The sequence below is a fragment of the Gymnoscopelus microlampas genome (assembly GCF_963454915.1).
Source record: "Gymnoscopelus microlampas genome assembly, chromosome: 7".
In the NCBI taxonomy this organism is placed as follows: Eukaryota; Metazoa; Chordata; class Actinopteri; order Myctophiformes; family Myctophidae; genus Gymnoscopelus; species Gymnoscopelus microlampas.
In genome coordinates, this window is record NC_139944.1 from 7,797,487 (window position 1) to 7,812,249 (window position 14,763).

At 38.7% G+C, this 14,763-nt stretch overlaps 1 long non-coding RNA gene across 1 annotated transcript; it reads right to left on the bottom strand.

Moving 5' to 3' along the window:
• Positions 1-841: 841 nt before the first annotated feature.
• LOC311048721 lies at positions 842-6,193 on the bottom strand. Its single transcript, XR_014601107.1, has 10 exons — positions 6,126-6,193; positions 5,884-5,924; positions 4,419-4,503; positions 3,859-3,990; positions 3,304-3,397; positions 2,969-3,112; positions 2,650-2,760; positions 2,111-2,249; positions 1,485-1,600; positions 842-1,314 (listed from the first exon to the last, which is right to left on the bottom strand). It is a non-coding gene; the product is annotated as an uncharacterized lncRNA (long non-coding RNA).
• Between the last annotated feature and the right edge of the window lie 8,570 nt (positions 6,194-14,763).

Sequence of the window (14,763 nt, forward strand, 5' to 3'; positions counted from 1 at the left end):
GCTGGGTTGTTTATTTGACCCAACCTAGTGATTGAAATTAACTATATCACTGGGTTAAATGTAAACCATACACTGGGTTGTGTATTTGACCCAACCTAGTGATTGAAATTAACTATATCACTGGGTTAAATTTAAACCATTCACTGGGTTGTTTATTTGACCCAACCTAGCGATTGAAATTAACTATATCACTGGGTTAAATATGATATAATAATAATAATGTAAAAATAGTCTAATGAATTATTTCCATTAGACTATTTCCATTACTCCTGGTGCTAGCTGGGCTACACAGTTTTTTGAACAGTTTCTTAAAGCCCAAAATGTATAAAAGTTACACACACACATATATAAAATGTACAAAAAGCAACATTTTATTTCAACTATAAAACAGGATTTGTAGCAATCTCTCTTTTTTTTTTTCAATACAACATTTTACAATCTCCCCCCCCACATACATTTTATACATGAATATTGAACCAATGAAAAATTTTAAAGGAACAGTTTTTTTCTATCAATAACCCCACAACGCCTTGAATTCATTGAGATGTTTTTTTGGGACGCATTCCTAAGCAAATCATTTGATGACCAGTAGCAGACACAGAGAGACTCCTTTGGCAAAAACTAAACAAATCTCCATGAATTCAATGGTTCATGGGGTGTGTAATTGATTGAACATTTACATTTTACACACAAAACAACGTGTTTAAATGTGGAGAACTGGAGATAAAACATTTCTCTGCCTAGCAGAAACTATATACAGACACAAACATTATGCAACTGACTTAATTCTGTGTGTGTGTGTGTGTGTGTGTGTGTGTGTGTGTGTGTGTGTGTGTGTGTGTGTGGTATTCAACAGTTGCATAAGAATTGCAAGGTTCTAGTATATGTGAATGCTCCTTTAGACCAGTGGTTCTCAACCATTCCTGGATCAGCATTTTCAGAGCATGTTAATTTAATGATCAATTAATCGATTGAATTGAGCTGGGAACTAACATGTCCTATATCTTGGTATCACAATGAGAAAACATAAATTTAAAGGAACAAACAAAAATATTAGAATTTGGGGGGCCCACGCGCAATATCCTTGCGGCCCAACAGTGGACCCTAGCCCAAAGATTGAGAAAGGCTGATAGAGACCATTTTCCTCAAAGTTACAAATTAAAAATATATATATATTATATTATATATAATGGCACTGTCTGAGACAATGGTGAAGACCTGGGATGTTGTCATGTCATCACCAAGACACAAAATGTGCGGGAAGGGTTGCTTTCTCTCTGCTGCCTGTAGGTACTGCACCATGTTGGTCCCCACCTGTTAATTACACATAACACAAAACACATAACAGTTACTTGCAATATAACCTGCCATTTAAGTTAAGCATGTTGTTTTTATTATCTTTTTTATGGAAGCAAGGAAATGCTAATAAATAAACACAGAAACACCCACCATTATTGAAGTAGAAAAACTAAAGTAAAACTTACTGGTTGGATATTAATGAAGAACTCACAGGACTCCTCTATGGTCGGTCTGTAGACTTTTCCTCCCATCTTGAAGACAGGTGGAGGAAGCAGCGTCGGCAGGATTTTCAAAGCCCTGTCTACGCAACATAAGAAAAATACATATAACATCAACATTTAAATAGTATAGTAAAGATTGATATTTCTGAAGCAATATTGACTTTTCTGCTGTGATGTTGAATGGTAAAACAAGGTGTGAATTGAATAGCCTATTATAATCACAGGAAATGTTGTGACATCTTACCAGAATATTTATTGTCACATCACAGGTTTACAGGTGTAAAACAGTGGGTGAAATTCATTTTTGTGCAAGCTCCATCATTTTGATTGTTTCCAGAAAGACAATGAAAAGGAAGGGGGGAGCAGGAATCTAAGAGACAAGATAGTTCTCAAACTTCATGTATTTATGTACGTATGTGTCCACGGACTCCAATCCATGTTGTGCAAGGGACCCCCATACAAGATGATTGTTAAAATGTTTTTAAAAATCAGATCTACAAGCTCACGAGTCCCATTGAGACGCAATGCAAGCTTGTAGATCTGCTATTTCCAAAGAACCGGTGTGTGTTACATAGTAGGAAATAGCTTACCTGGTGTCATGTCATCAAACACTGAGGGCAGTTTTCCCTCTCGCTGGGCATATGCAAGGATTGGGTCACTTAAAGTAGCCCAGTTCTGAAACAGCTTTCCCACTGCGTCTGGATGAAGCTGTTGGAAGTCTTGTGAAATCTGATACATTTAGAAAAACAATAGAAAAACAATAGAACAGTGTTTAGAGAAATGATATGGGCTTGTAGTACCTGTTAGGAAAATGGTTAGGGGACAGGCAGTGTCAGGTAAATGATTTAAGTCAGTCAATGTTTGGATTGTCAACACCCGTCCTGTGACCTAGGGACAATGACTATACATTTTACAGCAGTCCCTCTGATGTTATATTGCTTAACCACATGAACCCTCGAATTCCTCATCTGGTCGGGTCATAATAGGCAAACATTATTCAAAAATAGGTTAACATTGAGTTTAACAAGATCACAATGTGTCATGCTGTGATGCGTTGTGCACATTTATATTGCCAATTTTCGGCAAAGACATTTGGTGTAGAGGGGGGGGGGGGGGGGAATCCACTTGCCTCTATGTAGAGCTGTTTGATTCATGTAGTCCTCAACCTGGGACACTGGATACCTATTGACCTTCATCCATTCAACCATTTCAATAAGTTTTTCAGGAGGCACATCAGATTCTGTTGAATGATAAGTACAGATTAATTATAGCTGATTTCAAGCATTTGAGGTTCTGGCCTACTTGGAGTGTGTGAAAAGTTGCCAAGCGGTGCCTGAGACTAGTTTTTAGAAGATGATGGACAGAAGAGTCATGGACCGAATATATAATCCCTTGCATTTGTCCAATCTAGCCTGGTGGGGATAATTAACATTGGTTATTAGTATTACCTGGTGTACAAGGGACGGTCTGTTCCTCTGGTTCTTGGTGGTGTGGTCGTTTCAGGCTTCTCATGTGCTTCCTGGTGTTCCTCAAGCGCTCCTCCAGGAAACCTGTAGCAGTTTTTTCCCCCGGCCAGGTGTGTACCAAGCTGCCTGTAAAAGAGACAAATAGATTCAGTTTAAATTGGCCTGGCGTAAACCATGAAGATGGTTACATGGGATTTTAAGGAGCAATCCAAAAATGTGCGTGTGACTGTGCACTAGGAAAAACTTTGAGCACATTTATTTTAGGTGTGTGTGTATGGAGTGTTCTCCTTTATGTGTTTGTTTGTTGATTCACTTACATAGCCACTGCCAACTGTAGTACCATCCAAATTAAGGCAAGGGAATTCATACACCAAAGCCATCGCAAGGGCTTTCTTGGTGTCATTAGATGGCCTGTTGAAATAGACAGTAGAAGTTTGTCAAAGAACAATGAAATGAGACAGTAATCATTGTTACAAATATATGACGATTCAAATCCCTGAATTGAACACTGAATGGTTATGTGGTTATATGGTTACACTTTGGCTACTCAAAAATAGCAGATATACAAGCTCATAGTGTGGCACCGAGTGGATAAAGAACTAGACTAGACTAGGACAACAATAACAATAATAATAATAATTCAAGTCACACTGTCAGTCAGTCACAACAGGAGGGAGTAGAAACTAAACACACACAACCCACGAATGCAAAAACAGCAAGTGAACCTATAGGAGTATGTTTTAGTGCAAACATCTCATCAAATAACTTGACAATGGTGCAAATACATGTTAAATCAACAAATCATTGAATACATTAAAATTCAGTATCATTAGGATTGCATTTTCACTTGGAATTCTTTAGTCAATACTTACAAATGATGGTTGCAGGTTCAGAGTCACAGTTAGGAGATTTCCTGATGTGGATTCCTCCACTGGTGTTACTGAAGTGTCTGCAGAACTTGGAAAACCCTCTGCAGAACTTGGTGTGTTAGAGGCAATGGCAGTCTGTAGAGAATCATAGTGAAGTTAAAGGATGATTCCAAAGACATGTGTCAGACCATGATAATGGCACCTAACAATGATTACTATCAGATTATACATTTTTATCTTTTTAACCAAAAAATGCTACCAACACAATATATCACTTGCACCCCAGCATCCACATTTTGGGGGGATTATTAGCCAGAAATAGATGATCTACAAGCTCACAACACAATGCGTTGTGAGCTTGTAGATCTGCTATTTTTGTAGATTTTGTTGATTAAAAGAAAAGTACAGAGCTAACTCACGTCCAGTATACTATGTCCATTGGGGTTAGGTGGTTAATTACCTAGTCAAAATAGAGACTAAACTGGATATGGCCTTCTGCTTTTAACAACAAAATAATAATTAATAGTTACATCTCAACATTGTCTCAATTAAAATGAACTTACCTTTAAATGTGTCAATCAAGTTCTCAAGCTGCCATGCAGTCAAGGTCTCTGTGACAAACGTGTCCATGGTGACACCCTCACATTACTAGAATGAAATCAGATTAAGTACATTAGAATTTCACAAGACTGTGCGATATCCAAACATGTATGGTAACCTTAGCTGCCAATTTTTGGGGCCATTCTCATATGTTAGAGCTGCAATGCATAACTTGTTTTAATGAATAAAATGTCATTTTAAACAGGCTGTACAGTAGCTGTTAGTAGGGCTGTCACGATTATGAATGTCTGGAGACGATCATTAATTGTCATACAAATAATTGTGATTAATGAATATGTAGTCTATTTTTTTTCTCTCTCTTTCTTATATGCCACTATCATAGCATAAGCTTTAATAATACACAACATTTCATCCTCCATGACACAAACTAGTTATCCTAGCACATCCGAAACGAGACGAGGTAAAGAAAGCAACTCTCGTTCACACTTCTGGCAGTGTTGCCAAATCGGTTTATTATAAGCGACTTTGGCCTTGTTTTTCTGTAAAGTAGCCTGTAAATATTGGGGGTCCTTTACATCAGTGGTTCTCAAACTTTTTCATGTCAAGGACCCCTAAATTGACACTTATTAGCCCGCGGACCCCCATTTGAAAAGATAGGCCAGGGACCCCCATAAGAGAAGGTTTATATGGCTTTCTAGCAGTGATTCTCAACCATTTTAATGTCAAGGACCCCCAGATTGACATGTATTAGGCTACGGACCCCCATTTAATGGCATTTATAGCTCTAGGACCCGAATTTATATTATAAAATCAATATTAATTTAACGGGTCCATTTGGTTCCATTTGTACACTCTCAGAGTTACAGAACCATAAGGGTCCATTTGGTTCCTATCCATCATTTAGCTGGGGACCCCCTGGAACCGCCTCAAGTACTCCTGGGGGTCCCCAGACTCCACTTTGAGAACCAATGCTTTACATAAACATCTTATAGAATCACTGCTCGAAAACAACATTAGACAATAAAGTTTGACTGAGCTGGCTTGGTTGCTTATTTTAGGCTTCTTTTTATAGACCGGGTTGCTTGTTTTTTCGCAATATCTGGCAACGCTGGCTGCTGGTTTGTTTACTACTTTAGGCGCGCAATGCCCAATATAAAGCAATATAAAGCAGACCAGTGATAGAGCTCAATCTCACGAAAGAACAATCTCTCCATAAAGACATTTTAATCATTCACGATGTATTATTATTATTATTGGCCCCCTCCTCGCCATTCATGACCTGGTGTTGTTACAGTAGCATGCTATGCTAAGCTAACCGGTGGTAACACTTTGTGATGGGAAACCTAACTTCGCACTACACCAAAAGCAACCGTGACTTGCCGGGCGGGTGTTACATCGAAGTTGGTTCCCAAAGGAAATCTTTTCGGTTACATACTAAAACAAAGCCATTAAAGTAATTTAACTCACGATATCCGTCTTCCCCCTTCTTATCCGACTCCAGATAAACTCTGCAAAATGGGCAAAAGATAAAAAATATATATTTTGTCAAGAACATCGCTGGTAGTGAATGAATAACGTTTCCAAATGAAGCAAATGTAACATTATGTTGTTGGTGATTTCAGTCACTCACTCCTAAAAAATACACTTGAATAGTTGTTAACTTTAATGATTAATGTGATGAATAAATAACCCTAGTAACCTCAACTTACCTAAATGAATGAACTGCTTTAGACCAACTTCACCGCAACTTCTCTGTGTGTGTGTGTGTGTGTGTGTGTGTGAGAGGGAGGAAGTGCGCGCGCGAGTTGAATGCTGGGAAGTCAGATCTGTATTGCCTCCCAAGTCAAAAGCTAGACTGAAGTGGAGCTTGTACATCTGATAATTTTGCACACGAACCCAAAACTATGTATAGAGAGTAATCACCGGACATAAACATTAAACCAGATCAAATAATTAAAATCTGTTTTTTAACACCCTCCCTCACTAATTGGATGACGCTGAGTCGAATCGTGGGTTACATCAATAGTCTACAATTTTTCAATTAGCAGTTATAGATTTTTGAAAAATAAAGTTAAGCTTTTCTCACATTTTTCAAAAATATATTTTTTTAAATTAAAAAACACTTTTTCAGACTCAGAAAAGGACGTTGAATTGAATGGGATAGGTCTCGATTTTTTTAACTTTTGGGAAAGTGGTTTAAACAAGCGTTAAATTGTCATAAACGTGAGGCTTTTTTCACAAAAATATTTTTTTTATTTTTTTATTTTTTTGACCCTTCCAATCGCTTACTGAGATGATTTTGAGTCGAATGGTAGGTTACATCAATAGTCTAGAATTGTTTAATAAGAAGTTATCGATTTTTGAAATAGTTCAAGGTTTAGCTTTTCTCACATTTTTTTTAAATATATTTTTTTAATATTAAAAAAACACCTTTCCAGACTCAGAAAAGGACGCTGAATCGAATGGGATAGGTCTCGATTTTTGTAAACTTTGGGAAAGTGGTTTTGTCAAACATTGATTTGTACGTGCGGTATCGAGCACCTAATCTGTGATAAATCAATGGAGATATTTTTTAAAAATCTGAAACTTCTCTCCATCCATGTTGAGAGTAAGCCGGATTTATTGGAACCAATCCTGATTTTTTCTGACACTGATAAGTTCAAAAGTTCACCGAAAAGACTGCAAAGGTCGACGCGGCCGAAACAATTGCATTTTTTTAAATATCTCAAATACGATAAGGACTTAGAGTCCAATGTTTGGATATGTTGTTCAACTTGCCAAGACGCACGTGTGGATATCTTGTTTGTCCCTAACCGACATTTTTACCAATTTCTGAATTTGCCTCTCAGTATGGGTGAACGTTCTACGACTCCATGTACCTTATGTCATTGTCAGAAGCAAACGTTAGAAGTGTCGTAGCGGGACAAACAAGACATCCACGCGTGCGTCTCGGCGAGCTGTACAACATATCCGAACGACGGATTCTAAAAACGTATCGTTAAGGAGATATGTTGTGTTATTTGCGAAATAAGTTGAGATTAGTCCCCAGCCATTTGAGGAGAACGGTAAGGCCGTGTGCAAGGAGAGTTATACGAGCACGTTCGGGGTGGCGCGCTGATGCGTATACTGGTGTCCGATTTTGTTTTTACTATTTTTGAACAGTTTTTCGCTATTATCTCAGCCACTAGGGGGCGAAAACACAATCGGACAACGGATTCCGTATCTGCTAATCAGCCCAAACGCGCCAATACAAGTTTCCTCACACACGGACATGTGGTTGCGAAAGCTAGGGTTACGCGCTTTCTCGATTAACTTGGCCACTTGGGGGCGAAAACACGATCGGACAATGGATTATTTATCAGCTCTTCAGCGCGAACGCGCCAATATAAGTTTCCTCTCACACGGACATGTGGTTGCGAAAGCTAGGGTTACGTGCTTTGTTGATTAACTTGGCCACTAGGGGGCGAGAACACAATCGGACAATGGATTATTTATCAGCTCTTCAGCACGAACGCGCCAATATAAATTTCCTCTCACACAGACATGTGGTTCTGAAAATTGGGGTTACGGTCCTTCTAGAATAACTTGGCCACTAGGGGGCGCCGAATCGGACAATGGATTATTTATCAGCTCTTCAGCTCGAACGCGCCAATATAATTTTCCTCACACATGTTATTATTATTATTATTATTATTACCCATATTATTATTACTATTATTATTACTATTATTATTATTATTATTGGAATACAATACACACAGGGTGCCTTAAATATTATAAAATGCATTACAAAAGCGATATCAGCGTTGCATCATTTCGTTTAAAGTACTGAGAATTGGGAAATACTCCAGTAAAGTAAAAATACCTCAAAATTGTACTTAAGTACAGTACTTGAGTAAATGTACTTAGTTACTTTACACCAACGCCCATATAGAACCACAATGTATACATTTAATTATATAAATATAGGTAAAATATAGTGATAAAATATAGGTTACATACCTTGTGTTTTGATGTGAGAAGTGACAAAAAGATGGTTCCAGAATGATGAAAATGAAAATAAAGCAACCTCTGGGTTAGAAATAACCCAGGTAGGTGTTTGAAGACCTAATAACCCCTTTGACCCAGCCCCTGGGTAACCCCTTTGACCCACCAGTGTGTTTACAGAACCCAAATAACCCATAATTATGACCCAGCCAAATCAACCCAGCAATGTGTTTATAGAAATAACCCAGCATTTTTAAGAGTGTACCTTTGTATTTTTATTTAATAAATAAATACAAATGAAAAGAAAATAGCAGATCTACAAGCTTACAACGCATCACGTGGAACGTGTTGTAAGCTTGTAGATCTGCTATTTTCAGCTAAGTTATTTAATGTAGAGCGAAAACAGAATTGACACTAACAGAGCCCTGAGGGACTCAGCTCAACCATATGGGGGTGGCTAATGATATTAAGTTTTGCAGTTACATTTTGGATGATAATATTGTAAGATACAAAATGTATTACTGAAATATAGTATGGAATTAAATGTACTGTATTTCCCAACTGAAATGATAGAAATCTAAATATTGAATTAAACCCATCATAGCAGATCCTTTGACATCACAGTTTTATTTAAAGTTAAATGAATGGATAATTAATGGTTGAAACAAACAGTTCGCATCATTTCAGGAAATGCTATTAAAGTGAACTGACTGAAAAATCATAAATTTGCAACATTCTAAAGTTTTTACCAACTTGTCTGCATGATAGATAGATGTTGGCATCTCTGACTGGATTACTTCTTTTAGTTTAATCTGATAGAAAACAGAATCTATAACTGATAATGCTTTCAGAAATCAAAGATGTATTGTTATAAAAAACACACAGAAAAAAAATATTATAATTTAATATCTGCTTCTATGTCTTTGTGGCACCGCGACCCATGATGGACTTCTTAGTGTTTCTCTCAGGTTGCAAAAGCATTATATAACACTTTGGTCCAAACAGTACCATCAAAAGGCCAAAACTAGATGCTAAAATAGCAAATACCTCCACTACATCTGCATATTTGCCTGGAGAGCTGATATATGCTGGGATGAAGGCTATCCACACTGCACAGAAGATCAACATGCTGAAAGTGATTAACTTGGCTTCATTGAAGTTGTCTGGAAGATTCCTTGCCATGAATGCTAGGACAAAGCTGAGGAGTGCCAGTAAACCAATATAACCTAGTAACATTGCAAAACCAACTGTTGATCCCACTTCACACTCATAGACAATCTTATCAGTGTGGTATTCTGTGTTTTTATGAGGAGTTGGTGAGGCAGACACAAGCCAGGCTGTGCAGATTATTGCCTGGATAGAAGTAAGAACCAGAACTGTTCCTCTCTGCTGCATGGCACCAAACCACTTCATAATGTCTGCACCCCCAGGCTTGGAGGCCCTGAACACAGCCAAGACCACCATAGTCTTTACCAGGATACAGGAGACACACAGCACAAAGCTGATCCCAAATATTGCATGCCTCAGCTGACAAGTCCAGACTCTGGGACGGCCAATGAACAGAAGTGAACACAGGAAACACAGTTTGAGTGACAGCAAAAGTTGGAAGCTGAGTTCTGAGTTGTTGGCACGTACCATGGGTGTGTCTCTATGATAGGTGAAGATTCCCATGACAATGGCACAGGTAAGTGTGCCTAGCAATGAGATGGTTGTCAAGGAGATACCCAGGGCCTCATGGTAGGAGAGGAACTCGATGCTCTTAGGGACACAGTGGTCACGCCGGGGATTGGACCAGAGGTCCTCTGGACAACTGGTGCACTCTATAGAGTCTAAAAAAAAGATGGCATTAATGGGACTGACAAGTAAAGTATCATACCATTGCCTTGCTAAACTAATGGCCTACTGTATGTCATTTTTTAAAAGTTTTTCAGGAAAAATAAATAACTGATCCAAAACAAAACTATATGATATTTCTTAATCATTTCACCCAAAATGTTTATAACAAATTATTATTATATAGAAATAATACTGTCTGTCAGTTAACATAAAGATTTAAATAGGATTAAATCTGACTTAGACCCCCCCCCCCCCCAAAAAAAAAAAATGGCCTAAATCAGTAAATAATTTGGCCTAAGTCACAAAACCATGTGACTTAGGCCAAAAAAAGGCCTATTTTGGCCTAAGTCACACAAGGGAGTTAGGCCATTATACTAAAAGGGGAGGGAACAGCATGATCCTTTTCAATTAGGAGTTGGGCGATTTTACCAGAGGTGGCCAGTGTCATGAGGAGCTGACTGGCAAACATATAATTTTCCTCAAAAAATGACTTAGGCCATTAGTGTAGCAAGGTGACGATACAAACCTATATTGCTACATCCTATATCCTACTATAATACTATTATACTATCCTACTATAAATGTGGAAACGTCTGTCTGTCTGTCTGTCTGAATGGATATGTGATGCCTTTGCTTCCAAGTTGTCACCTCCAACTGTGGAACTATGGCCTCCTTTCTACAAAAGAGAAGTAAAAACAATCAGTGGTTTATTTGTGGTCAGGGTATTTCTGAATGATGTGTGCACTCAAACGGTACTCTGATGCTCCCTGACAATGACGTAATTGTCGGGGCTAATCCCACCAACCAGGGAGAGACTTAAAAAAATATGCCCAGCATCGTTTGTTTGCCAGTTTTTTCATTTGTCTTTTTATTAGTTTGTTTAATCGTGGCAATATGCTCTACACACAGCAGTCATATTGGAACGAACTTGGGCCTATTCCTTACTTCCTTCACAGGTGTTAGCAATTATAGTAATTAGCTTTTCCATTCTGGTCAAACAGAGTCAGGATGCTGATATTGTGCATGTTGGCTCACGGGAAACACTCTGCTGCACCAGTGGGTCTCAAAGAGGGGTCCAGGTACCCTCATGGTTCTTTAAGGGTGATCCATATGCCCCTTACGGAGAATTTTGGCGGTCCTTGAAATTAAAACAAGTTTGAGAACCACTGTGCTACACTAAATGGAACAGCCTTAATTAGTGTAATTGGTAAGACCTGTGAAGGAAGTAATTAATAGGCCCAATCTCTCTGCTTTGAGCCCATTATTGTAACCAGCACCACTGAGAAGCACTTTGTTCATCAATAATGATGAAACTACGAGAGATGATGGCGAAAGAAGGAACTAGCGGAAGTGGCAACGGTTTTGTGTCAACATAAATTGGGATCAATTGCTTTGCAGGTTGCAGTTCCTGTTTAGTGAAAAGGCTCCTGTGTTTCCAACTTTCCATGTATGTGTGCATGGAAAATACTGGATATAGTAGGTGGGCTCTAGATCGGATCTGTGCTCTGAACAGTAAATAGAAACCAGGCTTTCCAACATTACTGTTGATGTAAGGTTAGTGGCAACAACGTGGGTAAAGGGTGGAATTTAGCCTGGGGGGGGGACATTTAGTATAATATCCCATTAAAAAAAAGATAAATAACTGATGGTAATTTCACTGATTCAGTCGCATTCTTTGATTCATAAAACCTAGGGTTAGACACCAAAACCACCTTTCTAGGTTTAGTGGTATTAGAGATATAGCAAATTAAGCTCCCGGCAGCAAACTTGGACGCCATCTTGAATATGACGCCTTTCTGGAAGATACATTTTTCATATATTGACCAGTCTATAACATTTCCACTCTACTGGATGGCGGCCATCTTGGATTTATGGGTCAAAATGATGTTACAATATAAAACTATAGGCCTATAAAATAAATAGGAATCCTCATGGTCGACTTATGAAAAAGTAATAGAATTTCAGACTCTACTATACAATATGGATTCACCTGCTATGTTACGTATGAAATGGCTCAGACCAAATGTAGGCTACTGTGCTCCGAGGTTTTGGGTCACAATGAAGAGTACACCAAACATCCAAATCACATTGATAAACCAGCAGAGTTTGTGTGATTGTTCAGTGCGTGTAAGTATCAAGAGCGGTGAGTTGTAGGGGGGTCGCAAGATTATGTTGGGCGTTGCAGGCCAAAAAGCTTGAGTATGAGAACAACTGGTCACTCTAGTCTGGGACAGTTGCAACGTGCTTCAAGTCTGCTGAATGGCAACGTTGGGTTCAGAGAGTCTGTGTTGTTTGTGTGTTCTTTGCCTCTAACAATGATCTATATGCAATGTAATCTATTTGATGTGAATGGCCGAATATTGTAGTAATCGTTATTAATAGCGTTATAAAATAATATCATGCTTACAAGAACATGGGTGCCAGATGAAAGTGAAAGTTGCAGTTCCTAGTCTCTATGTAGTTTGGGTGTGAATATATGGGTATGGAGTTAACCAACCTGTCTGATTGCTGATCTCTCCCTCAGTACAAGCAATGCAGTCAAAGCAGCAGACAGATTCTCCTTTCCTTTTGGCCTTCCAGGTTCCAGCAGAACAGCTCTCACTGCACACTGACCGAACAGGCTACACAGAGTAAAGTAACCATAGTCAAGTTCAGTCTTCACTAAATTACATTCACATCATGAGCTCAACATTAGCATTTCAGAAAGCGGAAGTGACCTTTTTGGATTCAAAGTTCCAGAAGATTTTGTCTTTGTCAAGGATGAATTCTATATCTCCAGAGGCTGTCTCCTTGAGCACACCTACAGTCTGAACCTTTACACTTCCATCAGGGAGCCACACCCAATTCACAATATCCAAGATTGGTAAAGTATAACCATTCTCATCAAATGATACTTGATCCCCAAATGATGTGGTGAAGTTGACCTTTTCCAGGTAATACGCAAGCTAGAAATGGTGATGAGCAAAATTATGAGTTATGAGTGTGTGTACACACACAAACAAAGAACAAAGAACAAATCTCCTGTACACTATACTTACGTGTGCGCGCGCGCGTGCGTGTGCGTGTGTGTGTGTGTGTGTGTGTGTGTGTGTGTGTGTGTGCGCACGCGCGTGTGCGTGTGTGCGTGCGCGCGTGTGCATGTGTGTGTGTCTTTGTTTTAATCAACAAATATCACAACGCCTTTAATTTGTTTTTAGCATGAATACATGTATTTCTGTGTCCCAGGAAAATCTACCTTGTCATAATAAGTACCCCCCCCCAGCTTTTCACAATTTCATATTTACATAATATTCTAAATTTGAGTTCAACTCAAAACATTTACAGAGACTGTGAATTAATACCACACCTGCCATGGTTGTATTGTATGCAAACTGGCACAGCTGTGCCCAATGAAAGGCCCGTTTCCTGGCACACATTGTAACATGTCATGGAGGGCATGGGCCAGAGCATACACAGACTTGTACACATTATACTCTGTCCTTATTGTTGACATATCCATAAAGTCTTTACCAAATGTGGCTCTGTGTGTGTTTAGGTCCTCTTGTCCAGTACAAATCGGGAACACCCACCATGGTGGAATGGGTGCAAATGTACACCTAAAATAATACTCCCAAAACTCCCTCACCTGAAGAAACACAGTAAAGTCTTAAGCATAAATACAATACAATGCGAATTACTTTAAAACACACAGTTTGAAATTGGAGCTTAAATACTAAATGAAACAAAAGACTCACTAAGATATTGTAAGGGATATTGTAAGGATGTATTTTTGACAAGAAGTCCTTGAGACCTGGTATCTCTGCATGGTGGAAGGTCGTACCCAGGAGGCTTGTCATGACAGGCATGTACTCTGGTCTCAGGAGATATTCGAATGTCGCTGAGGTTGAATCGGTTATCCATTGCAGACCTGTTACGTTCTGCCTTATCAGCTGTTGTGTTGAACAACATATATTGGAGTATCATTGCTAATACTTTTCATTGGTTAAATGTATAAACCCACAGACAAACGTTATAACAATTAGGTAGCCTATACCATTGAGATGTGTGAATGGTGGGATTATATGTTTGCTTATTGTGCAGAGAATTAACCTACTTACGAGAAAAATAAGAAAAAGTCAGTGTAAAAAACAAAACAAAACAAAAAAACAATAATACACAATTACAAAATTATGAACCTAGAGAATTATTGAATTGAATTGTAATTTGAAAAATGCTTGCCAATATATTTTACATTCCTTATAAAATGATGAATCCCCAAATTAACAATCATAACTCCAACCTCATCCATGAGTATATACATCCACGGTAGACGTATGATGACAACACGAGCTGTTGATGTCTTTATCACAGTGACAATCCTCTGAATTTCAGCATCGTCAGCATTCTTGGGCACAGCCTCCACGTATGCGAAACAACCCAACCCAGACCGGTCCAGGTAAAAACGGTCAACTATTCGACCAGGATTAGTCACCAATCCAACCCATGTCCATCCGAACTGCTTCATAATCTGGAAAAAAGCATGCT